At 44.1% G+C, this 26,903-nt stretch overlaps 2 non-coding genes across 2 annotated transcripts; both read right to left on the bottom strand.

Annotated features, from left to right (window-relative positions):
- Nucleotides 1-6,695: 6,695 nt before the first annotated feature.
- LOC119927847 lies at nucleotides 6,696-6,802 on the bottom strand. Its single transcript, XR_005450814.1, has one exon. It is a non-coding gene; the product is annotated as a U6 spliceosomal RNA (small nuclear RNA).
- Nucleotides 6,803-15,637: 8,835 nt separating this feature from the next.
- LOC119928034 lies at nucleotides 15,638-15,775 on the bottom strand. The gene has a single exon (XR_005450993.1). It is a non-coding gene; the product is annotated as a small nucleolar RNA SNORA7 (small nucleolar RNA).
- Between the last annotated feature and the right edge of the window lie 11,128 nt (nucleotides 15,776-26,903).

Genomic DNA, 26,903 nt, shown 5'->3' with positions numbered 1-26,903 from the left:
ACAGTGCTCTGCACACAGTAAGCGCTCAATAAATACGATTGATGATGATGATGATGTGTCAAGTGCTATTCTAAGCGCTGAGGTAGATAGAAGCTAACCAGGATGGACACAGTCCATGTGCCCCGTGGGGCTCACAGTCTTAATCCCCCTTTTACAGATGAGGTCACTGGGGCCCAGAGAAGTACGGTGACTTGTCCAAGGTCACACAGCAGGCCCTTCTGACTCTCGGGCCCAGGCTCTAGCCATTAGGCCAAGCTGCTTCCCTTTTGTAAAGATTTCTCAGCTATCAGGGGTCGACTTCCTCTTAGTTTTCATTCTCCTCAAACCAAGAACCTAGACAAATCTTCACATTAGTTAAGATTAGATTAGAACCCCCGGCCCTGGTCATCCCCCTGGCCTGGAATGCCCTCCCTCCACACATCCGCCAAGCTAGCTCTCTTCCTCCCTTCAAGGCCCTACTGAGAGCTCACCTCCTCCAGGAGGCCTTCCCAGACTGAGCCCCCTCCTTCCTCTCCCTCTCCTCCCCGTCTCCATCCCCCCCGCCTTACCTCCTTCCCTTCCCCACAGCACCTGTATATATGTTTGTACATATTTATTACCCTATTTATTTATTTATTTAACTTGTACATATTTATTCTATTGATTTTATTCTAATATGTTTTGTTTTGTTCTCTGTCTCCCCCTTCTATAGTAATCATAATAATGATGGCATTTATTAAGCGCTTACTACACGCAAAGCACTGTTCTAAGCACCCAGAAGGTTACAAGGTGATCAGGTTGTCCCACGGGGGGCTTACAGTCTTAATCCCCATTTTACAGATGAGGGAACTGAGGCACAGAGAAGTGAAGTGACTTGCCCAAAGTCACACAGCTGACAAGTGGCGGATCCAGGATTTGAACCCATGACCTCTGACTCCAAAGCCCGGGTTCTTTCCACTGAGCCATGCTGCTTCCCTTCCAGACTGTGAGCCCACTGTTGGGTCAGGACCGTCTCTATATGTTGCCAACTTGTGCTTCCCAAGTGCTTAGTGCAGTGCTCTGCAAACAGTAAGCACTCAATAAATACGATTGAATGAATGAATGAATGAATGAGTGAATGAATGAATGAATCAATCAATAAATCTTATTTATTGAGCGCTTACTGTGTGCAGAGCACTGTACTAAGCACTTGGGAAGTCCAAGTTGGCAACATATAGAGACGGTCCCTACCCAACAGTGGGCTCACAGTCTAGAATGGGGAGATAGGCAACAAAACAAAACATATTAACAAAATAAAATTAATAGAATAGATATGTACAAGTAAAATAAATGTCCCTGGGGTTCCCCTCTGTGGACTGGACAGGAATGTAATCACTACAATGTGAGGGGAAAAAAGCAGCCCAACTCGTAGATAATAATAATAAAACTTATTATTTTATTATTATTATTATTTATTTATATTGATAATATAATAAATATATTATTTATTATTATAAATAATAATTTATTTATTATTATTTATTATTTATTTATTATTATTTATGCACTGTAGTAAGCACTGGGATAGATACAAATTATCTGAATGAATGAACCCAGGTCCTTCTGATGCGCAGGCCCGTGCTCTAACCGTTAGGCCACACTGCTTCTACTTACTGGACAAAGGTAGTTCTAAGCACTGGGGTAGATACAAATTAAGCACTCGGCGTTTACCACAATGCTGGCCCCAAGGAGAAGGACATCTTTTTGACCTCAGAACTTCTTAAGTTTTGTAATTCCAAGCCATCTCCGACTGTTCTTTAGGAAGCATAAAAGCTCTCTGACCTCTTTGAAGGTTTTCAGTCATCATCAATCATATTTATTGAGTGCTTACTATGTGCAGAGCACTGTACTAAGTGCTTAGCACTGTACTAAGCGCTTAGCACTGTACTAAGTCATCTGTCACCCCCTTCTAGACTGTGAGCCCGCTGTTGGGTAGGGACTGTCTCTAGATGTTGCCAACTTGTACTTCCCAAGCGCTTAGTCCAGTGCTCTGCACACAGCGCTCAATAAATACAATTGAATGAATGAATAAATGAAATAAATGAATGCTCTCAGGCGTTCCAGAAGTGAGCTGAAGGCAGTTGCCAGCAGAGGACACCAAAAGCTACCAAATATATTATTATTTTCCAAGCAGAAAAGTAGTGGATGAGATACATCATTTGAACAATCGTTTTCACTCTTATATCTAGCCTCATAATGTCCCTGGATTATTTCCCTAGATTTTTCTGAGGAGTTCATTTCAGTGTATCTCCAAAGGCCTCCAGGACACAGCAGAGAGCAGATTTAGCTCAAAATTGCATTGATTATGCCCATATTCTGGAGGGAGCTTTATGGGTTTGATCTGTTCCAACAGGCCTTGCACTAAATGCCAGAGTAGAAACAAGATAATCAATCAATCAATCGTATTTATTGAGCGCTTACTGTGTGCAGAGCACTGTACTAAGCGCTTGGGAAGTCCAAGTTGGCAACGTATAGAGACAGTCCCTACCCAACAGCGGGCTCACAGTCTAGAAGGGGGAGACAGAGAACAAAACCAAACATACTAACAAAATAAAATAAATAGAAAAGATATGTACAAGTAAGATAAATAAATACATAAATAGAGTAATAAATATGTCCAAGTCATGTTGGACACAGTATCTGTCCCACATAGGGTTCACAATCTTAATCAGCATTTTGCAACTGAGGTAACTGAGGTACAGAGAATAATAATAATAATATTTTTTAAGTGCTTACTGTGTGCCAGGCACTGTACTAAGCTTGGGGGTGGATACAAGGTAATCAGGTTGGACACAGTTCCTGTCATACGTAGGGCTCACAGTCTTGATCCCCATTTTACAGATGAGGTAACTGAGGGACAGAGAAGTTAAGTGACTTGCCCAATGTCACACAGCTGACAAGTGGCAGAGCCAGGATTAGAACCCATGACCTTCTGAGTTCCAGACCCATGCTTTATCCAATAAGTCATGCTACAGCTCATAGGGAGAACTGCTTATGAGTGAAAAGTTGCTCAAGAATTAAGCCTTCTTCCTCTTAGCTGTCAAATACTTAAGATGGGGTGAGAGGAGGAAGAAGTTCACTCATTTAATCGTATTTATTGAGCTCTTACTGTGTGCAGAGCACTGTACTAAGCGCTTGGGAAGTACAAATTGGCAATTCATTCATTCATTCATTCAATCACATTTATTGAGCGCTTACTGTGTGCAGAGCACTGTACTAAGTGCTTGGGAAGTACAAGTTGGCAACATATAGAGACAGTCCCTACCCAACAGTGGGCTCACAGTCTAGAAGGGGGAGACAGAGAACAAAACAAAACATGTAGTCAGGTGTCAAGTCATCAGGATAAATAGAAGTAAAGCTAGATGCACATCATTGGCAAAATAAATAGAATAGTAAATATGTACAAGTAAAATAAATAGAGTGATAAATCTGTACAAACGTATATACAGGTGCTGTGGGGAGGGGAAGGAGGTAGGGCGGGGGGGATGAGGAGGGGGAGAGGAAAAAGGGGGCTCAGTCTGGAAAGGCTGTGTGCAATATATAGAGACGTTCCCTACTCAACAAAGGGCTCACAGTCTAGAAAGGGGAGACAGACAGCAAAACAAAACATGTAGACAGTTGCCCAAACTGTCAGAATAAATAGAATTAAAGCTATATGCACACCACTAACAAAATAAATAGAATAGTAAATAATGTACAAGTCAAATAGAGTAGTAAATATGTACAAATATATACAAATGCTGTGGGTAGGAGAAGGGGGTAGGGCGGGGGGGATGGGGAGGGGAGGAGGAGAGGAAAATGTGGGGGCTCAGTCTGGGAAGGCCTCCTGGATTTGAGAGGGATTGCTGAGTGAGCCCACTGTTGGGTAGGGACCGTCTCTATATGTTGCCAACTTGTACTTCCCAAGCGCTTAGTACAGTGCTCTGCACACAGTAAGCGCTCAATAAATACGATTGATTGATTGGTTTTGTGCCGTGCTGACCTGGCTTGTACTGACTGACTGACCAGGTGGACTAGGCCCAAAGTATTTCGTAGAGAACTATGAGCATTGTAGCAATCAGTATCTTTTACAAATTCCTACCCATGCATGTGGTGCGGCTTCAAAGATCCTATCAGTCTGGGCAGGTGGGGTGGAAAAGCTGATTCGGAGCCAGATGGTCCAGCAGGTGATTCAGTGAAAGAGCAAGTAACTGCCACTGTCCCATCACCTGGCCTAGGATCCATGCTTCCAGCATGACTTGCTCACAGTTAACTGTGAGGATTAAGCTGGTGCAGGGTTCCCTGGATTTCTCTCTCCAACAGATGACCGGAATGAGTCCTACAGGAATCTTCCACCGAAACACGGGCGTCCTGCTCTACCTGCCCGCCCATCTGCCTTCCCGGGATTCGGCACTAGCCTCCTCCGTGTTGCTGAGGAACCTCCATCCCAACTGGTCCCGTACCATCCCGGCAGGACAGAGAAAAGCAGCCCCAGTTGGGCAGCGCCTCCGCTGAAAACTTGGGAAGACTCGAGTGGATGCTGCTGTAGCAGTCGTGACCGCGGACTTTTTGAGCCGGACATTCTGGTCCTCTAATGCAGCATTCTGCCCACACATTTTTGTTTTTTGTCTTTACATTGTCTTTGTGTTTAGTCTCATCTCTCCTTATGTGACCATTGCCACTTCTCTCTCCCTTTGTATTTTCAGATCGTGAACCCCACACTAAGGGACAAGGGCTGTATCTAATTCTAACCCATTGATTCTTTCCCAGCTTAGAGCAACGTTCTGCAGACCGTAAGTGCTTAATACACATTAGTAATAATAATTATAATGGCATTTATTAAATGCTTGCTATGTGCAAAACACCGTTCTAAGCACTGGGGAGGTTGCAAGGTGATCAGGTTGTTCCACTGGGGGCTCACGGTCTTAATCCCCAATTTACAGATGAGGTAACTGAGGCACAGAGAAGTGAAGTGACTTGCCCAAAGTCACACAGCTGACAATTGGCAGAGCTGGGATATGAACCCAGGACCTCTGACTCCAAAGCCCATGCTCTTTCCACTGAGTCACGCTGCTGCTTTAAGCACTTACTATGTTCCAGGCACTATACTAAGCACTGGGAAGAAGCAAACTGGACTGGGCACAGTCTCTGGACATGGAGCTCCCAATCTTAATTCTCATTTTACAGATGAGGTAGCTAAGGCACAGAGAAGTCAAGGGACTTGCCCAAGGTCTTACAGCAGACAAATGGCAGAGCCAGGATTAGAACCCACATCCTTCTGACTCCTAGGCATTTGCTGTATCCATTAGGCCACGCTGCTTCTCACTAGGCCATCCTACTTCAACATGCTATTTCTACCACTACTACATATAATAATAATAATAAGTAGAATTTGTTAATAATAATAATAATAATGGTATTTATTAAGCACTTACTATGAGTCAAGCACTGTTCGAAGCGCTAGGGTAGATTCAAGGTCAGCAGGTTGTCCCACTTGGGGCTCACAGTCTCAATCCCCATTTTACAGATGAGGGAACTGAGGCCCAGAGAAGTTAAGTGGCTTGCCCAAGATCACACAGCAGGCAAGTGGCAGATCCAGGATTAGAATCCACGACCTTTGACTCTCAAGCCCGTGCTCGCTCTACTAAGACACGCTGCTTAAATTCTTATTATAAGCCAGGCACTGTAATAAGCGCTGGGGTGGACACAAGCAAACTGGGTTGGACACAGTCCCTGTCCCACATGGAGCTCCCAGTATCAATCCCCATTTTGCAGATGAGGTAACTGAGGCACAGAGAATAATAATAATAATCTTGGTATTTAAGTGCTATGTGCCAAGCACTATTCTAGGCGCTGGGGGAGATAAGGATAATCAGGTTGCCCCACATGGGACTCATAGTCTTAATCCTCATTTTCCAGATGAGGTAACTGAGGCACGGAGAAGTGAAGTGACTTGCCCAAAGCCACACAGCTGATAAGTGGCATAGCTGGGATTAGAACCCATGACCTTTGACTCCCAAGCCCACGCTCTTTCCATGTTGCTTCACATGTGGTGCCCTTAAAACTTGTCCATTGCCACACTAGTGGCTGGAGGTGAAGCCACTTAAAAAAAGCCACTTCGGCCATGAACAGTCTCTAACGTAGAAAACAAGTTGCTTGTCAAGGGTGACCTAGACGATTGGCAGGTAACAGATTGTCCCAGGTTTGGACTGGAAGTGATGAGTGTCATTTCCTAGAAAGAATAAGATGGGAAGTGGTAAATTGTTCAATTATCCCTGCGCAGGGGATGCTGGACCAGGATTATCTCATTTATGTGCGGGAATCTGAATGAGGGTACACAAAAGCAGGAAGGGCAGAATCAATCAATCAATCAATCGTATTTATTGAGCGCTTACTGTGTGCAAAGCACTGTACTAAGCGCTTGGGAAGTACAAGTCGGCAACATATAGAGACAGTCCCTACCCAACAGTGGGCTCACAGTCTAAAAGGGGGAGACAGAGAACAAAACCAAACATACTAACAAAATAAAATAAATAGAATAGATATGTACAAGTAAGATAAGTAAATAAATAGAGTAATAAATATGTACAAACATATATACAGGTGCTGTGGGGAAGGGAAGGAGGTAGGATGGGAGGGATGGAGATGGGGACGAGGGGGAGAGGAAGGAAGGGGCTCAGTCTGGGAAGGCCTCCTGGAAAAATATGGAACGCTTCACGAATTTGCGTGTCATCCTTGCGCAGGGGCCATGCTAATCTTCTCTGTATTGTTCCAATTTTAGTATATGCGCTGCCGAAGCGAGCACAACAAATACCTAAGGATATGGTGAACCTAGTTTCAACACTGGGGTGAAGGAGGAGGCTGTCGAGGACAAAGTAGCAGATGGACCAGCCTGGCTCCTGGTAATCTAGTGAACAGAGACTTAATAAACACTGGGAGACAAATAGCAGATTAGAAAGTAGTGAAATGTAGGAGCTTGGCAGTACAAAACAGTGTAGATTGGATATTTATTGATTGATCTATTTTGTGTTCAAAATATGCATCAGAAGTGGAATCCTTTGAGCAGTGAGCCCACTGTTGGGTAGGGACTGTATATGTTGCCAACTTGTACTTCCCAAGTGCTTAGTTCAGTGCTCTACACACAGTAAGCGCTCAATAAATATGATTGATTGATTCTGTACAATCACACTCCAAACTGCAGAGGCCAAGACATATGGAAGGTCATCGTACAGATGCATAGACTGTTTCCATTTAGAGTACTGTGAAATGAGCCCGTTGGGTAGGGACCGTCTCAATAGGTTTCCGACTTGTACTTCCCAAGCGCTTAGTACAGTGCTCTGCACACAGTAAGTGCTCAATAAATACGATCGAATGAATCAGTGAATGAAATGGACTCAGATTTTTCTCTACTTTAGTCTTGCCAGTGACCACCTGGTTTAGAACTGTGGCTACCGCTAGGATATTTTATAGTGCAACTTCCCTGGGAAGAGGAGAGGAGAGTTTGGTGTCCAGAGTATTTTCATATGACCAGAGTAATTAGCATATCACTTACACATGCTTCCTTAGCCTGTGCACTCATTTTTAAGCTATTCTTATATAATTGATACTCTGAAGACTTTCCTCTGTTTCAGAATGTCAATCAAAAATTGCCTCTCTACAGACTTTTTAATGTGGACCGTCACAGACCTGAACTCCCTTTTCACCCCATCCAAATCCCTATTCTCTCTGCATCTCAGTGGTTACCTCCCGCAACAAACAGCCCTAAAGGTCCCTGAGGAAGTCAACTGATTTCTTAATACCTCAATTCTCTCATCTGTAAAATGGAGATTAAATACCTCCTTCCCTCCACCATAGACTGTGAGTCTCATGTGGGTCAGGGATTATGCCAGGCCTGATTGTCTTGTGTCTATCCCAGCATTCAGTTCAGTGCTTAGTATGTAATAAGCACTCAACAAATGCCACAGTTATCATTATCGTTATGGATTGAAGCAGTAGAAGAATTCTGTTCATATCAACCTTGAATGCAGTTAGGGAAAACCACAGGCAAGTGGTTACTATAAAGTTCAGTCTTTTGCAGAGCTCATTTGCTTTAGGTTTATATAAAGTGCATGCATGAAAATGTCACAGGGTTGCCGTCTTCAGGGTCCACCCTGGCGTATGAATCGCATGATTTGGGAAGAGTTATAATCACAGATGGCTTGATGGTGTTTGTCCCAACTGTGGCTGGCTTGAATTCGTCTGTTTTCCTGCCGAATCTGCTTCTAGCGCTGCCAATCTGCTTCTTGCTGGGCTCCTGGCAGTGGTGAGAGCTCTGGGAAGCCCAGTAAGATATTCATCGGGAGCTGTAGGAGGAGGTGCTGCTCCACTGGAGCCTTCGATACAAACACAGCTATAAATCTGTCCCCAATTCCCTCCTGTAACTTCTTTCCCACTGCTTTCCCCAGCGCTCTGCACCCAGTAAGCGTTTAATAAAGGCTATTATTCCTACAAGCCTCTCAGGGTCGCACCCGGAGAGTTTCCAGTGCTCTACCAGTCACAACTACAGGAGGGAGAGTCAAGCAGAGGCATACCCGTTCCATTCCTAGCTAGTGACTGGAAGGCAATCTGCTACAAGTCAAAATTCCCCTGTGCTGGGCAGCAGCGGCATGGGAGAGAGTTGAGAGGGTGGAGACTCGTTTACTGCGTGGAACGAGGCAGTGGTAAACCACTGCTGGATTTTTACCAAGAAAACTCTATGGCGATGCTGCCAGAACGATTACAGATGGAAGTGGGGCGTTCCGGGAGAGATGTGTTTATGGCAACGCTATGGGTTGGAAAAGGCTCGACAGCATAAGACAACAATTATTCCTACTACTCCTAATCCTAGCAGCAGCAGCAGTTTTTATCCTGCTCCTTCGACAGCAGCTTCTCTATCACCCTGCTGAAGGCCATCTTGTCTTGTCCTCTCACTCCTTTGTGTCTGGCCCGGGTCCTGATTCTCTAAGCTTGAGTAGAACATAGCAGTTCCCTTTGGCTTAAAGACTCCCACCAACTTTATCAATCTTACTTGGGAGTTCGAGGTATCAGCTGCTAGTCTCCAGTTTACACTCCAGTCATCTTGCAACTGTACCTTGCTTTCGACTGTCCCAGCTCATACCCCCTCGGTCTCATTTTTCCCCTGGCCTGGATCTTCCTGCCTCCCTCAAGCTTCCCCCTTCCACTCTCTCCCTCTCCTACTCTTAATCTCTCCCTCTTTAGGTGGGAGCTGAGAGTCAGGAGCTATGGCTGGGGTTTGTGGAGGAAACTATGGAGTCAGCCAGGGGTCGGGGGTGGAGTTGGGAGTGACGCTGTTAGCGGCGACAACCAGGGCTAATGGAGGGGAGGCACCGTGGGCCTGGCTGCCGGAGAGGCTCTTGATCTGCTCTCTGCTTCCAGCCTGGAGGGAGGACAGAGGCCAGCGTCCTTTTGTGGGAGGAGATGAGCGTAGTGAGGAGAGGGGTTCCGTGAAGTGGGATTTTTCAGGCATTATAGGAACAAGGCAGTTGATCAGGTGGTCAAAATGGTGATCAAAGACAACAGCAGAGACTCAAGATTTTACTGAGTGGAAGAAAGCAGTGGTAAACCACTTCCATATCTTTACCAAGAAAACTCTATGGATACACATACCAGAATGACCTTATGCCCCAGGTTTCTCTCTGTACTCAGCTGGGAAGCAGCGCTGAACCCTGAGTCCCTCGCTGGGAGGGGATGAGTGTGGAGGGGTGACGGGATCCATGAAATGGGATTTTTCAGGCAGTGCGGGACCAAATACAGCTTGCTCTAGGTCTGCTCTCTGCACCCGATAGGGAAGGAAATGAGTGTGGAGGAAGCACGGGACTGGGGAAAAAGCTGGGGAAGAATACTGATTATGATTCTGGAGAAACATTCTCTCCATTCTCTCTCCTGATCTCTGTGGGTCCCACTATGATTCCACTTCACTGGAAAAATCAACTGGTTTTAAAAAGAAGTCTTTCAATGACAGCATCACATAGGACAAAACAAAAGAAAAGTAAAAGCAACAAACATGAAACCCTCCATAAAAGTGGTGGTGTGGCTGCCACCTGCCATTTTATTTTCCACTCATTACTGCATCATTGTAATAATAATAATAATAATAATAATAATAGCCATTTGTTAAGCGCTTACTATGTGCAAAGCACTGTTCTAAGCGCTTGGGGGGGATACAGGGTGATCAGGTTGTCCCACGTGGGGCTCACAGTCTTAATCCCCATTTTACAGATGAGGTAACTGAGGCACAGAGAAGTTAAGTGACTTGCCCAAGATCACACAGCATACATGTGGCGGAGTCAGAATTCGAACCCATGACCTCTGACTCCAAAGCCCTTCCTCTTTCCACTGAGCCACGTAGGAAGTGGTGGCTTGGAGGCCTTCCCAGACTGAGCCCCTTCTTTCCTCTCCCCCTCGTCCCCCTCGTCCCCCTCTCCATCCCCCTGTCTTACCTCCTTCCCTTCCCCACAGCACCTGTATATATGGTTGTACATATTTCGTACTCTATTTATTTATTTATTTATTTATTTATTTATTTTACTTGTACATTTCTATCCTACTTATTTTGTTGGTATGTTTGGTTCTGTTCTCTGTCTCCCCCTTTTAGACTGTGAGCCCACTGTTGGGTAGGGACTGTCTCTATGTGATGCCAATTTGTACTTCCCAAGCGCTTAGTACAGTGCTCTGCACATAGTAAGCGCTCAATAAATACGATTGATTGATTGATTGATTGGCTTAATAGCCAGACTGGCAGATGTGTCCACTAATCGGTTCCTGTCTGGGGAAACCAAACAGAGGAAAGGGCCTTCAACCATATTCAGCATGGGGGAATAGTGGGGCAGATCTTAGGGCTCAGCACTTTGGCACCTGATTTCTCTCGAAATCACCAAAGAATATCACCACAGCATCCAGATTAGTAGTGGGAGGATGAGTGGAAACTAAGAGGCACAATGTCCCCCTTTAACTTCTTTCATGTGGATTTTAATAAGGCTTCAGCAGATGTAAACTCTAAACACTAGAGCAGACAGATTTGGGGGCTCAGACCCCAGTTTCTCCAGAAACCATTGGAAAATATCGCCGCAGCTGCTGGCTTTGCTTTCCCATGCGGCCAGCCCACTTTCCCCGACCTGATCTCCTGTGAAACCTTTCTGCATCGGACTGTGCGACATTGGACGAGTCATTTAACATTTTTGTGCCTCAATTTTCAGTTTTTCAATTGTAAAATGGGGATTAACTACCTGTTCTCCCTCCTACTCAGACGGTGAGCCCCATTTGAATCAGGGACTGTGTCCAATCTGATTAACTTGTATCTATCCCAGTGCTTAGAACATATAGTAAGCAATTAACAAATACCTTAAAAAAATCTGACAATAGCACCAAAGGGTGCTGGAAGGATTGATAGGATGGTTGCCTTCCTTGACAGCCAACCACATAGGAAGAGATTATCTTCTAAAATCCCTAACTATTCCCACTAATAACTGATTATGAACCTGTCCCCCTGTCCCCCTGTCTCCCTCATCCCTTGCCCCCGATGATCTGGACATCTGCTTTATTAAGAAAACTGACACTATCAAGTGTAAGCTCCTGCATTTATTTATTTATATTAATGTCTGTCCTCCCCACCCAATCTAGACTGTGAGTTAGTTATGAGCAGGTAATATGTCTGTTTATTGTTGTACTCTCCTAGATACTTAGTACAGTGCTCTACACACAGTAAGCACTCAATACATATGATTTTTTATTTTATTTTATTTTATTTTATTTTGTTAGTATGTTTGGTTTTGTTCTCTGTCTCCCCCTTTTAGACTGTGAGCCCACTGTTGGGTAGGGACTGTCTCTATATGTTGCCAACTTGTACTTCCCAAGCGCTTAGTACAGTGCTCTGCACACAGTAAGTGCTCAATAAATACGATTGATTGATTGATTGATTGAATGAATGAATATGTGAATGAATGAATGAACACCAAGTACGAAGGAGATTAAAAACTTTCCTGCCCTCAAAGAGCTTACAGTTTAACTGGGGAAACAGACAAAAACAGTTAAATGACAATGAAAGTTGAAGAAAAGACAGGGATTTAAAAACTAATAGCATAGTAGCACATAGAAGGATGGAATAGCTGAATAAATAGTTCGTAATACATTTATCACTGACAAAAGCAGCTCTGAAAATGTGTTTTAGAGGAAGGCTATGCAGCAGCACTATCTCATCAGTCAAGGCACTTACTTTAACCATAAGAAACATATATCAGAGTCATAGTTTCTTCTACTGAAATGATTTCCATATGTTTTCATAAACTTTGGCATATTTTCTTTTTTTCACAGACTTTTAGGGCAGCATAGAGTAGAGTGCCTGTCCACCATCCACTACTGGACGCTTTTATTCCAGGGTGAGCTAACCAGGGGGACCTTAGGAAGTTGACATGAGATATGAGAAGCAGTGTGGCTTAGCGGAAAGAGCACGGGTTTGGGAGTCAGAGGTCATAGGTTCTAATCCCGCCACTGCCACTTGTCAGTTTGACTTTGGGCAAGTCACTTAACTTCTCTGTGCCTCAGTTAGCTCATCTGTAAAATGGGGATTAAGGCTGTCAGCCCCACGTGGGACAACCTGATTACCTTGTATTTTAGAACAGCGCTTGGCACGTAGTAGGCACTTAAACAAATGCCATCATTATTATATTTAATATATATACATATATTTAATATATTATATTATCATATTTAAAAAGTGAGGTTCATGGGATGTAAGGATCAAATTTACTTTATTTTTTTTACTTTTTTACTGTTTTTTTTTCATTTTCCAGTCTGTTACACTGAAAACATTCTATTAAATGCCTATATAAGTCTTAGCCAGCTATCACTGTGGTTTCCAGGTTTTAAAAAATGGGATTAAGGGAAAGAGGCCCTCTCTCAGGGTCACACCGGGAGAGTTTCCAGTACTCTACCAGTCTCGACTACAGGAGGGAGATTCAAGCAGAGGCATACCCATTCCATTCCTAGCTTGGGCAGTCACTAGCAAGTGGAAGGCAATCTGCTACAAGTCAAAATTTACTTGTGCTGGGCAGCAGCGGCATGGGAGTCGAGGGCGGAGACTCAGATTTACAACGCGGAAGGAGGTAATGGTAAACCACCTCCATATTTTTCCCAAGAAAACTCTATGGATACATTACCAGACCGATTGCAGATGGAGATGGGGGGTTCTGGGAGAGATGTGTCAGTGGAATTGCTATGGGTCAGAGATGACTCGACAGCATAAAGACAAGACAAGGGAAAGAGGGTGATAAATCCATCCTTTGCTTCTGGGACTTTTTTTTAGCAGATTAGGAGCTGAGATCGAGGCTGGAAAGAACCCAAGATTTCAGCATGGCTCTGGGAGTTAGAGGACCTGGGTTCTAATCCCTGTTCTCCCACATACTTGCTGGGTGACCTTGGGCAAGTTACTTCACTTCTCTGCCCCTCAGTTCCCTCATCTGCGAAATAGGGATTAAATACCCATTCTCCCTCAATACCTGTGAGCTCCTTGTGGGATCTGACTGTCTTGCATCTACCCATCCAAACCCTGTCCTCCCTCTCTAGACAGCACTGCCATCCTTCCTGTCTCACAAGCCAGAAACCTTGGCATTATCCTCGACTCATCTGTCTCCTTCAACCCACATAGTCAATCTGTCACCAAATCCTGTTGGCTCAACCTTCCCAACATCACTAAAATCTGCCCTTTCCTCTCCCTCCTTCCCACTAATATGTAAATCAAAACACTTATCCTATCTTGCTTTGATTACTGTATCAGCTTCCTTGCTGCCCTCTGCCCTCCCTGCTTCCTGTCTGTCCCCACTCCAGCCCATACCTAACTCTGCTGCCTGGATCATTTTTCTACAAAACCATTCAGTCCATGTTTCCCTACTCCTCAGAAATCTCCAGTGATCCCCATCCATCCCTGCATCAAAAAGAAACTCCTTACCATAAGCTTTAAAGCACTCAATCATCTTGCCCCGCCAAATTTACCTCACTGATTTCCCACTACAACTCAGCCCACACATTCATTCCTCTAATCCCAACCTACTCACCATACCTTGATCTTGACTATCTTTTTTTTTTTATGGTGTTTGTTAAGTACTTACTATGTGTCAGGCACCATATCTAAGAGCTGGGGGATATGCAGACTAATCATCATCATCAATTGTATTTATTGAGCGCTTACTGTGTGCAGAGCACTATACTAAGCGCTTAATAATCAGGTTGGATCAGGTTGGATATAGTTCATGTCCCTCATAGAGCACACGGTATTAATCCCCATTTTACAGATGAGGCAAATGAGGCATAGAGAAGTTGAGTGACATACCCAAGGATAAGAGTCAGAGCCGGGATTAGAACCGAGGTTCTTCTAACTTCTAGGCCTGTGCTCTATCCACAGAGCCATGCTGCTTCTCATCCTCACATCCTGCTTCTGGACTGCAATGTTTTCCCTCTTCATATCTGACAGATGATCACTCCCCGAGTTTCAAGCCTTATTAAAATCACGTGTCCTCCAAGAAGCCTTCCGTGACTAAGGCCTCATTTCCCCTTCTCCCACCCCCTGCTGTATTCCCTTGCACTTGGATTTACCCCATTTATTCACCCCTTCCTCAGCCCCACAGCACTATGTACATATAGCCATCATTTATTTATTTATATTAATGTCTATATCTTCCTCTAGCTTGTAAGCTTGTGGTGGAAAGGGAACGTGTCTACCAGCTCCGTTTTACTGTACTCTTCCAATTCTTAGTATAGTTCTCTGCACACAGTAAGGACTCAGTAAATATGATTGATGGATTGACTGATTAATACTGTGCTTTACACATAGTAAGCACTTAACAAATACCAGAATTATAATTAATTATTATTATTCTAGGTATCATTTTCTGCGGCTGATTTGGAAATTCTGGGGTAAATTCATTTCACAATTGAGAGCCCTCATTTTTCTATCAGGTTACCAGTAGATGTGGAGAAGAGATGGAATCTTTTGTCTCTGATGACAGCAATTCTGCCTACAGAGGTGTCATTTGAGTTTGAACGATCAGTTTGCAGTACATTACATCCAAGGACTGCATATTTTCTAGGAAATAGAAAATAAGAAATAGGAACTTTCTAGGAATTCACTGAAGTAATAAAGAATTATGATATTGATTTTGGAAAACTGTCCCAGAGGGATTATTTGCACTATCAACTTAAATTAAGCATTTTGTGGTTTCCGGAAAGGCCCGGAAGATCACACCAGCAGAGTTGTCTTTAGCTGTCTAGTCATCTCCAACCCATAACGACACCATGGACACATCTCTCCCAGAATGATGCCCCAACTCCTTCTGCAATCATTCTGTTGTGTATCCATAGAGTTTTCTTCGTAAAAATGTGGAAGTGGTTTACCATTGCCTCCTTCTGTGCACTAAACTTGAGTATCCGCCCTTGATTCTCTCCCATGTCACTTGCTACCCAGCACAGGCGGGTTTTGACTGTGAGCCCACTGTTGGGTAGGGACTGTCTCTATATGTTGCCAACTTGTACTTCCCAAGCGCTTAGTACAGTGCTCTGCACACAGTAAGCGCTCAATAAATACGATTGATTGATTGATTGATTGATTTTGACTTGTAGATGATTGCCTTCCACCCTCTAGCCACTGCCCAAGCTAGGAATGGAATGGGTAAGCTTCTGCTTAACTCTCCCTCCAAAAGTCGAGGCTGGTAGAGTACTGGAAACCCTCCAGGTGCGACCCTGAGAGGGGACACAAAGTTGTGTAGTGCAATATTTCTTTGTCATCATCTTTGAAACTCATCAGCCTCCTCTACCCATAGGAATCACGGGGTGGCAAGAATAGATAAGGGGCTCATTTGGGAGGAGATGTTAGGATGCCGCCTCTTTTCCCCTTGTAAATTTAGGGAGACACTGTGTTCTCAAATGTCCACAGAAGAGTCCTGATCCCACTGAGGACTGTCCAGTCTGCTTTGGCCAGGGATTTCAGTGGCTCATCTGGACGGTATATTGTTCTCTTCTACTATAATCCAGGACACACCTGAAGAGCCAAGATGTGGGGTGGGGAAATGAACCATTCTGATAGTATCTATATTGCACATAGCTTGTTTTACTCATCAATCGTATTTATTGAGCGCTTACTGTGTGCAGAGCACTGTACTAAGCTCTTGGGAAATACAAGTTGGCAACATATACTTTACTGACATATACTTTACTGACACATACACTTTACTATACTTTACTTTACTGTCTTTCAATCAACCTAGCCTATTTTTTGATCACTTACTGTGCACAAAGCACTGTACTAAGTGCTTGGGATAGCGCAATCAAACAATAAAGGAGACACCTTCTCTGCCCATCTTTGATAAGATTGGAAGGAAAGCATAATTAAAATGAAGGTGTAGAATAAAAGTGGTTCAAATGAAAATCATCACGATGGCATTTATCAAGCGCTTACTATGTGCAAAGCACTGTCTTTTAGACTGTGAGCCCACTGTTGGGTAGGGACTGTCTCTATATGTTGCCAATTTGTGCTTCCCAAGCACTTAGTACAGTGCTCTGCACATAGTAAGCGCTCAATAAATACGATTGATGATGATGTTGATGATGTTCTAAGCGCTGGGGAGGTTACAAAGGTGATCAGGTTGTCCCACGGGGGGCTCACAGTCTTAATCCCCATTTTACAGATGAGGTAACTGAGACACAGGGAAGTGAAGTGACTTGGCCAAAGTCACACAGCTGACAGTTGGCGGAGCTGGGATTTGAACCCAAGACTACTGACTGCAAAGCCCGTGCTCTTTCCGCTGGGCCACGCTGCTTGGAGTGAGTGAAAAAAAAAGAAAAGAAAGAAGACTCTGTGTGTGTGTGTGCATTTGTGTATGTGTGTGTGCATGCACAGACAGCTATTTGGCTGGAAACGCTTTCAACAGTGGCCAGCTGTAGTCTCACTGTTTTGGCTTGCTTTGACTCTGCTGACGGCCAAGATGTTTGTAACGATGCTGGGCCCAGTATTAATGTCAACCAAATGAGCTCTGCGGAGTGAGAAGAACCAGACTCAGCTCTGGAGACTTGCCTTGCTAGACTGTGAGCCCGTTGTTCGGTAGGGACCGTCTCTATACGTTGCCGATTTGTACTTCCCAAGCCCTTAGTAGAGTGCTCGCCACACAGTAAGCGCTCAATAAATACGATCGAATGAATGAATGAAAGGAGGGAGGTGGTTTGCCGGGAGTTTCTTGCTAGTGCAATACTCTCATTCCTTAAACCGTACCTCCTCCTCTCCCCCGAATGAGTCCCAGATCGCTGAAGCAGCGTGGCTCAGTGGAAAGAGCCCGGGCTTTGGAGTCAGAGTCAGGGGTTGTGGGTTCAAATTCCGGCTCCGCCACTTGTCAGCTGTGTGACTTTGGGCAAGTCACTTCACTTCTCTGGGCCTCAGTTCCCTCGTCTGTCAAATGGGGATGAAGACTGTGAGCCCCCCGTGGGACAACCTGATCACCTTGTAACCTCCCCAGTGCTTAGAACAGTGCTTTGCACATAGTAAGCGCTTAATAAATGCTATTATTATTATTATTATTAGTTCTGGGAGTCCAGTGGCATCCCATTTGTTCCCAATTCAGTGACTAGGCTTCCTGCCCAGGAGGTTCAGGACCCTCTATGGTGTGACTCACACAAGTACATATTTATCACTCTATTTATTTATTTTACTTGTACATATCTATTCTATTTATTTTATTTTGTTAGTATGCTTGGTTTTGTTCTCTGTCTCCCCCTTTTAGACTGTGAGCCCAATGTTGGGTAGGGACTGTCTCTATATGTTGCCAATTTGTACTTCCCAAGCACTTAGGACAGTGCTCTGCACATAGTAAGCGCTGAATAAATATGATTGATGATGATGATGATGATGACAAGCGTTGTCCCTGAAAATTGGCAGCTCCGGGCAAGCGTGGATCACCCTCCCTTGAAACCAGTGCTGGGAAATGTCGTGATTAATATTCTCCTTGTGTCTAATAGGCCCCACCAGTTTAAGAAAACTGCAATGTTTCAAGCTGCGTGATAAAACTGGTGGATAAGAACTTCCCACCGCAGTGAAAGTTGTTCCTCTCACCCAACAGGGAACAAACAGGCAAGCTGCTTTTGAGTAGATCTTTAATCATAATAGTGAGAGAAGCAGGGTGGGCTATTGGAGAGATCAATCAATCAATCAATCAATCAATCAGTTGTATTTATTGAGCGCTTACTGTGTGCAGAGCACTGTACTAAGCGCAAGTTGGCAACATATAGAGACAGTCCCTACCCAACAGTGGGCTCACAGTCTAAAAGAGTCAGAAAGACTGGCTTTATTTCACTCCACCACTTGTCTGCTGTGTGACCTTGGGCAAGTCATTTAACTTCTCTGTGCCTCATCTGTAAAATGGGGATATAGACTGTGAGCCCCATTTGGGAGACGGACTGATTATCTTATATAATAATAATAATAGTAATAATTTGGATGTTTGTTAAGCACTTACTGTGTGCCAGGTACTGTACTAAGCACTGGGGTGGAGACAAGCAAATCAGGTTGGATACAGTCCCTGTCGCATGTGGGTCTCACAGTCTCAATCCCCATTTTATGGAAGAAGTAAGTGAGAAACTGAGAAGTGAATGGACTTTCCTCAGATCACACAGCAGAGAGGTGATGAAGGTGGGCTAAGAACCCATGACTTCCAGCCTGTGCTGTATCCACCGCCATTTGTCTGCTGTGTGACCTTAGGCAAGCCACTTAACTTCTCTGGGCCTCAGTTACCTCATCTGTAAAATGAGGATGAAGACTGTGGGCCCCACATGGGACAACCCACTTACTTTGTATTTAACCTAGTGCTTAGAACAATGTTTGGCACATAGGAAGGGCTTAACAAATACCATTATTATTGTTATTATTATTACTATGCCATGGTGGTGGTACTAGAGCTTAGTACAGAGTACAGAGCTTAGTACTAAGTAAACTTAGTAGAGCTTAGAGAAGCAGCGTGGCTCAGTGAAAAGAGCCCGGGCTTTGGAGTCAGAGGTCATGGGTTTGAATCCCAACTCCACCACATGTCTGCTGTGTGACCTTGGGCAAGTCACTTAACTTCTCTGAGCCTCAGTTACCTCATCTGTAAAATGGGGATTAAAACTGTGAGCCCCACGTGGGACAACTTGATCACCTTGCATCCCCCCAGTGCTTAGAACAGTGCTCTGCACATAGTAAGCACTTAACAAATGCCATTATTATTATTATTATTATGACAGTGTGGCTCAGTGGAGGGAGCACGGACTTTGGAGTCAGAGGTCATGGGTTTGAATCCCGGCTCCGTCACATGTCTGCTGTGTGACCTTGGGCAAGTCACTTATTTTGCTTGTACCTATCTATTCTATTTATTTTATTTTGTTAGTACGTTTGGTTTTGTTCTCTGTCTCCCCCTTTTAGACTGTGGGCCCACTGTTGGATAGGGACCGTCTCTATATGTTGCCAACTTGTACTTCCCAAGCGCTTAGTACAGTGCTCTGCACACAGTAAGCGCTCAATAAATACTATTGATTGATTGATTGAATCTCGCAGCCCCAGTTACCTCATCTGTAAAATGGGGATGATGACCGTGAGCCCCACGTGGGACAACCTGATCACCTTGTATCCCCCCCCAGAACTTAGAACACTGCTTTGCACATAGTAAGCGCTTAACAAATGCCATTATTATTATTATTATTATTATTATTATTATTATTATTATTATTATTACAGTGCCTGGCATATAGTAAGCACATAGCAAATACCCCAAAAAATAAGATAGATACAAGATAATCTGTCCAGAAAATGTCCCCGTCCCACATGGGGCTCACACATGGAGGGTTGAACAGACCAGGAGGCCTCCCCAGACTGAGCCCCCTCTTTCCTCTCCCCTCCTCACCACCCCGGCCTACCTCCTTCCCCTCCCCACAGCACCTGTATATATGTTTGTACAGCTTTATTACTCTATTTATTTTACTTGTACATATTTATTATTCTATTGATTTTGTTAATGATGTGCATCTAGCTTTACTTCTGTTTATTCTGATGATTTGACACCTGTCCACAAGTTTTGTTATGTTGTCTGTCTCCCTCCTCTAGACTGTGAGCCCGTTGTTGGGTAGGAACCGTCTCTATATGTTGCCAACTTGTACCTCCCAAGCGCTTAGTACAGTGCCCTGCACACAGTAAGTGCTCAATAAATACGATTGAATGAATGAATAAATGAACATATAACCCTCATTTTACGTATGAAGATGCTGAGTCACACCAAAGTGACTTACCCAGGGTCACACAGCGGACAAATGGCAGGGGCCGGATTAGAACCCAAGACCTCAGACTCACATGCTCTTTCCACTAGGCAAATTTCCTTTAAGAATCAGGGACTTTCATGTTCACAGTTTAGAGCGACTGCTCCAATTCCTTTAAAACCAAACGTTTATAGGAATATGTGTCAGAGTGAATGCACTTACTAACAAAGTAGTTTTGGGAGGTAGAAATGCAAACAAAGAAAGGCTCTTTACATTTCAAGTTCTGCTGTTGAGGGGAAAACAACAGAAATGGTGAGTTCCCAGGCAAGTCCGTTTCTCCTTAATAACTCAAACCCTGCTGAAGCCAGGATAGCTTGTCCCATCTCCTGCCCCTTTGTCTGTTACACTGTTGCATTGTAGAAGCAGCGTGGCTCAGTGGAAAAGCCCGGGCTTTGGAGTCAGAGGTCATGGGTTCAAATCGTGGCTCCTCCAGTTGTCAGCTGTGTGACTCTGGGCAAGTCACTTCACTTCTCTGTGCCTCAGTTACCTCATCTGTAAAACGGGGATGAAGACTGTGAGCCCTCCGTGGGACAACCTGATCACCTCGTAACCTCTCCAGCGCTTAGAACGGTGCTTTGCACATAGTAAGCACTTAATGCCATTATTATTCTTATCATTCTTATTATTGTACTTTCCTCAGGGCTTAGTATAGTGCTGTGCACACAGTAAGCACTCAATAAATATGACTGACTGACAACCTGATCACCTTGTAACCTCTCCAGCGCTTAGAACAGTGCTTTGCACGTAGTAAGCACTTAATACATGCCATTATTATTCTTATTATTCTTATTATTGTACTTTCCTCAGGGCTTAGTACAGTGCTCTGCACACAGTAAGCGCTCAATAAATACGATTGATGATGACTGGAGCAAGAAGAGAGAAAGGAGACTGCCCAGAATATATAAACAGTTTCCCAGCAATGTCTGAGTCCGTCTACCTGCTCGTACGATCTCAGAAGTTTCACATTCTGTCAAAATAAGGGTTGAAAGTAATTTTACTGGAGAGAGAGCAGAGTGGGGAAGGGGGAAACTGGAAAGGTAGAAAAAGGGAATTTTCCACTGCTTGAGACTTTATCATGAGAGAGGGCCTTGCTAGGCAGGCCCCTGTGGGAATCCAGGGGACCTTGATTAATCAATCAATCAATCAATCGTATTTATTGAGCGCTTACTGTGTGCAGAGCACTGTACTAAGCGCTTGGGAAGTACAAGTTGGCAACAGATAGAGACAGTCCCTACCCAACAGTGGGCTCAATTAAGAATGTGAGCCCCACGTGAGACATAGACTGTGTCCAACTGATTAGCTCGTAGCCACCCCAGTGCTTAGTACAGCGTGGCTCAGTGGAAAGAGCCCGGGCTTTGGAGTCAGAGGTCATGGGTTCAAGTCCCGGCTCCGCCAACTGTCAGCTGTGTGACTTTGGGCAAATCACTTCACTTCTCTGGGCCTCAGTGACCTCATCTGTAAAATGGGGACTAAGACTGTGAGCCCCCCGTGGGACAATCTGATCACCTTGTAACCTCCCCAGCGCCTAGAATAGTGCTTTGCACGTAGTAAGTGCTTAATAAATGCCATCATTATTATTATTATTATTAAGAGTACGGGCTTTGGAGTCAGAGGTCATGGGTTCAAATCCCAACTCCACCAACTGTCAGTTGTGTGACTTAGGGCAAGTCACTGACCTTCTCTGTGCCTCAGTTACCTCCTCTGTGAAATGGGGATTAAGACTGTGAGCCCCCGCGGGACAACCTGATCATCTTGTAATCACCCCAGTGCTTAGAACAGTGCTTTGCACATAGTAAATGCTTAATAAATGCCATCATCATTATTATTATTACAGTGCCTGACACATAGTGAGTACTTAGTAAATACCATTTAAACGAATGGTATTTTTTAATGATATTTTTTCGGCTCTTACTGTGTGCCAGGCAGTGTGCTAAGTTCTGGGGTAGATTCAAGCTAATCAGGTTGGACACAGTCCCTGTACTGCGTAAGGCTCACAGCCTTAATCCCCATTTCACAGATGAAGTAACTGAGACCCACAGAAGTCAAGTGATTTGCCCAGGGTCATACAGCAGACAAGTAGGAGAAGCAGCGTGGCTCAGTGGAAAGAGCCCGGGCTTTGGAGTCAGAGGTCATGGGTTCAAATCCTGACTCCCCCACTTGTCAGCTGTGTGACTTTGGGCAAGCCACTTAACTTCTCTGGGCCTCAGTTACCTCATCTGTAAAATGGGGATTAAGACTGTGAGCCCCCCATGGGACAACCCGATCACCTTGTAACCTCCCCAGAGCTTAGAACAGTGCTTTGCACATAGTAAGCGCTTAATAAATGCTATAAACCTCCTCCCTTCTAGACTGTGAGCCCACTGTTGGGTAGGGACCGTCTCTAGATGTTGCCCAGTTGGACTTCCCAAGCGCTTAGTACAGTGCTCTGCACACATTAAGTGCTCAATAAATACGATTGAATGAATATAAAAAAAGTGGGAGTGCCAGGATTAGAACCCAGATCTTCTGACTTCCATGCCCGTGCTCTATCCACTATCCCGGCTCCATCTCTTGTCTGCTGTGTGACCTTGGGAAGTCACTTTACTTCTCTGGGCCTCTGTTTCCTCATCTGTAAAAAGGGGATTGAGACTGGAACCCTCATGTGGGGCAGGGACTGTGACCAACCCAATTTGCTTGTATCCACCCTAGCACTTAGTACAGTGTCTGGCACATAGTAAGCACTTAACAAAGGTCATAACTAGTAATCTTTTAGACTGTGAGCCCACTCTTTTAGGCTGTGAGCCCACTGTTGGGTAGGGACTGTCTCTATATGTTGCCAGCCTGTACTTTGCAAGCGTTTAGTGCAGTGCTCTGCACACAGTAAGTGCTCAATAAATACGATTGATGATGATGATGATGATTATTATTACTAGGCTGGGAATGCTAACAATGTGAGGAGCACTTTCTAAGCAGTTGGGAGAGTACGATGCAACAGAGTTGGTAGACAGCCTAGGGGGATCCAATTCATTCTGTCTTTCCATCTTATCTGAATGTCTCTAGGGCACTCTCTGACTTGTTTCTGGCTTTGGGTTGTGTCTCTTGATTTGTCTCTGGTCCACTTTCTCAGCATGCCCTCCGTAAGACCCACCCCTTGGGTATCCTGACCCCTGAATCAATCAATCAATCAATCAATCGTATTTATTGAGCGCTTACTGTGTGCAGAGCACTGTACTAAGCACTTGGGAAGTACAAGTTGGCAACATAGAGAGACAGTCCCTACCCAACAGTGGGCTCACAGTCTGAAAGGGGGAGGCAGAGAACAAAACCAAACATACTAACAAAATAAAATAAATAGAATAGATATGTACAAGTAAAATAAATAAATAGAGTAATAAATATGTACAAACATATATACATATATACAGGTGCTGTGGGGAAGGGAAGGAGGTAAGATGGGGGGATGGAGAGGGGGAGGAGAGGGAGAGGAAGGAAGGGGCTCAGTCTGGGAAGGCCTCCTGGAGGAGGTGAGTTATCAGTAGGGCCTTGACATATAAGTAGCTCTCAGTAGCTCTCAGTAGGGCCTGAAATATAATAATTATGGCATTTGTTAAGCGCTTACTGTGTGCCAAGCACTGATCTAAGCACTGGGGTAGACACAAGGTAATCAGGTTGTCCCACGTGGGGCTCACAGTCTTAATCCCCATTTTACAGATGAGGGAACTGAGGCACAGAGAAGTGAAGTGACTTGCCCAAGGTCACATAGCTGACAAGCGGCAGGGCCGAAATTAGAACCCATGACCTCTGACTCCCAAGCCTGGGCTCTTTCCACTAAGCCACACTGCTTCTCTAAGTTAAGTGACTTGCCCAGAGTGACACAGACTGTGAGCCCACTGTTGGGTAGGGACTGTCTCTATTTGTTGCCAACTTGTACTTCCCAAGTGCTTAGTACAGTGCTCTGCACACAGTAAGCGCTCAATAAATGCGATTGATTGAAGTGGCAGAGCTGGGATTAGAACCCACAACCTCTGACTCCCAAGCCCGGGCTCTTTCCACTAAGCCACGCTGCTTCTCTCTGTTGCTACCGTATCAAAATGAAAAATCACTAGTGGGATCACTTTGATTTATCTATTTATCCTATGAATGGTGTAAAAATGGTATCATTTAGCTAATAGCTAAGGTCACTTATTTTGCGGGATGCTGATAGGCTTTGTAGAGTAGTTAATTCTAAAAAACTTTAAAAAATTCATTGAGCTAATGTAATGTGGCCATTAAAAATGTTTTTACGTTTTTATTTTCCTTGGAAACAGGCATGGTATCATTCAGTTAGTGAAATTTGAAATATTTGATACCAAGAGGGTTTATGGTTTTGAGTACTGAAGAGCAGTAATTATAAACTCTTAGTATGGCCATTTTAGCTGGTGGTGGAAAAATTCAATTGGAAATAGAAAATAATAAAATACAAGCGTAATAAAAACTTACAAATAATTGTTCTGCAGCTCACTGCTATTATGCTGCCACATTTGTTTTTTCATTTCTGATTTTAAAAGAAGTTTTATTTGTGATGTAGTATTCTGATAATCCTCTGACTATAACTAAGAAATACCTAGTCTTTGACAAGGGTACAAATTGTTATACTTCCCTCTCAGTTACTGTCTCTTGCTCTTCTGTCCCTTTCATTTTCTCTCTGGCTTCCAAGCACATTTCTTTCAGGTCCTGTTCTTTATTAAATCAATTAATCAATGGTCTTGATTGAGCACTGACTGTGTGTAGATCACTGTTCTAAGCTCTTGGGAGAGTAAAACACACTAGGCTAGGTAGACATGATCCCTGCCCACAAGGAACTGGCTTAGTGGAAAGAGTGCAGGCTTGGGAATCGGAGGACGTGGGTTCTAATCACCGCTCCTCTACTTGTCTGATGTGTGCCCTTGGTCAAGTCACTTAACTTCTCTATGCCTCAGTTACTTAATCTGTAGAATGGATATTAAAAGTGTGAGCCCCATGTGGAACCACCTGATTACCCTGTATCTACCCCATAGCTTAAAACAGTGCTTGGCACGTAGTAAGCACTTAACAAATACTATCATCATCATTATCCAGGAGGCCTTCCCAGACTGAGCCCCTTCCTTCCTCTCCCCCTCATCCCCCTCTCCATCCCCCCATCTTACCTCCTTCCCTTCTCCACAGCACCTGTATATATGTATATATGTTTGTACATATTTATTACTCTATTTATTTTACTTGTACGTATCTATTCTATTTATTTTATTTTGTTAGTGTGTTTGGTTTTGTTCTCTGTCTCCCCCTTTTAGACTGTGAGCCCACTGTTGGGTAGGGACTGTCTCTATATGTCGCCAACTTGTACTTCCCAAGCGCTTAGTACAGTGCTCTGCACACAGTAAGCGCTCAATAAATACGATTGATTGATTGATTGATTATCATTATTATTATTACTAGAAGGGAAACAGGTATTAAATTACAGGTGGATATGTACATAAGTGTTGTGGGGCTGGTGAAGGGGTGAAGTGTTTAAGGGGTTCAGACCTCATGACTGTTTTTCTTTTTCTCAGAATATTCCTCTGCCTCATTTGTTGTCTCTGCACCTGCCAAGAAGAGGAGATGGAGTTGAGCTTTCTCAGAGCTGCGGAGATAGGGACCCAAATTTAAAGGAACAAGTTTTATGCCTTTCTCACCTTCCTACTCTGTCCCTACAAAGATCCCTGGGGACATCACTGTCCCGTGGTTGATTCAGATGATCCTCCCATCTTCCAGTTTCCTCTCTCTCCTCAACTCTACAGACTTTCTCTCTACCTCACCTCACTCACTCACCAACCTGGGCACACACTGAGCCTCATACTGTGAAGCCGCCTGGCCTAATGAAAAGAACGTGGGCCTTTAAGTCAGACTACCTTGCCTTCTATGTGACCTTGGGCAAGTCACTTAACTTCTCTGTGCCTCAGTGTCCTCCTCTGTAAAGTGGGGATTCGATACCTGTTCTTCCCCCTACATAGATTTATGGCCCCAATTAAATTGTACTCTCCTGAAGTGCTTAGTACAGTGCTTGATAACTTAAAAAAATGCCCTTATTTTTGAGGGAAGGGATTGGGTCTTCCAACTGAATTGTACTTTCTCAAGTCTCAGTACAGTGTTCTACACAAAATAAATGCTCAACAAATACTATCGATTTATTATTATTATTATTGTTACTACTATTATTGTCATTGCTGTTGTGGTTGCTGTCGCTATTAATAACAATGATGATCAAAAGTCATTATAATAATAATAATTTTGGTGTTTGTCAAGCAATTACTATGTGCAAAGCACTGTTCTAAGTGCTGTGGAGGATACAAGGGATGGGTTGTCCCATGTGGGGCTCCCAATCTTAAACCCCATTTTACAGATGAGGTAACTGAGGCACAGAGAAATTAAGTGACTTGCCCAAAGTCACACAGCTGACAAGCGGCAGAGCCGGGATTTGAACCTATGACGTCTGACTCCCAAGCCCGTGCTCAGGAACTCCCCAGCTCTGGACAGATGAGGTAACTGAGGCACAGAGAAATTAGTGACTTGCCCAA

This window comes from Tachyglossus aculeatus, chromosome 4, assembly GCF_015852505.1.
Source record: "Tachyglossus aculeatus isolate mTacAcu1 chromosome 4, mTacAcu1.pri, whole genome shotgun sequence".
In the NCBI taxonomy this organism is placed as follows: Eukaryota; Metazoa; Chordata; class Mammalia; order Monotremata; family Tachyglossidae; genus Tachyglossus; species Tachyglossus aculeatus.
This window is presented reverse-complemented; position numbering and strand designations above follow the sequence as displayed.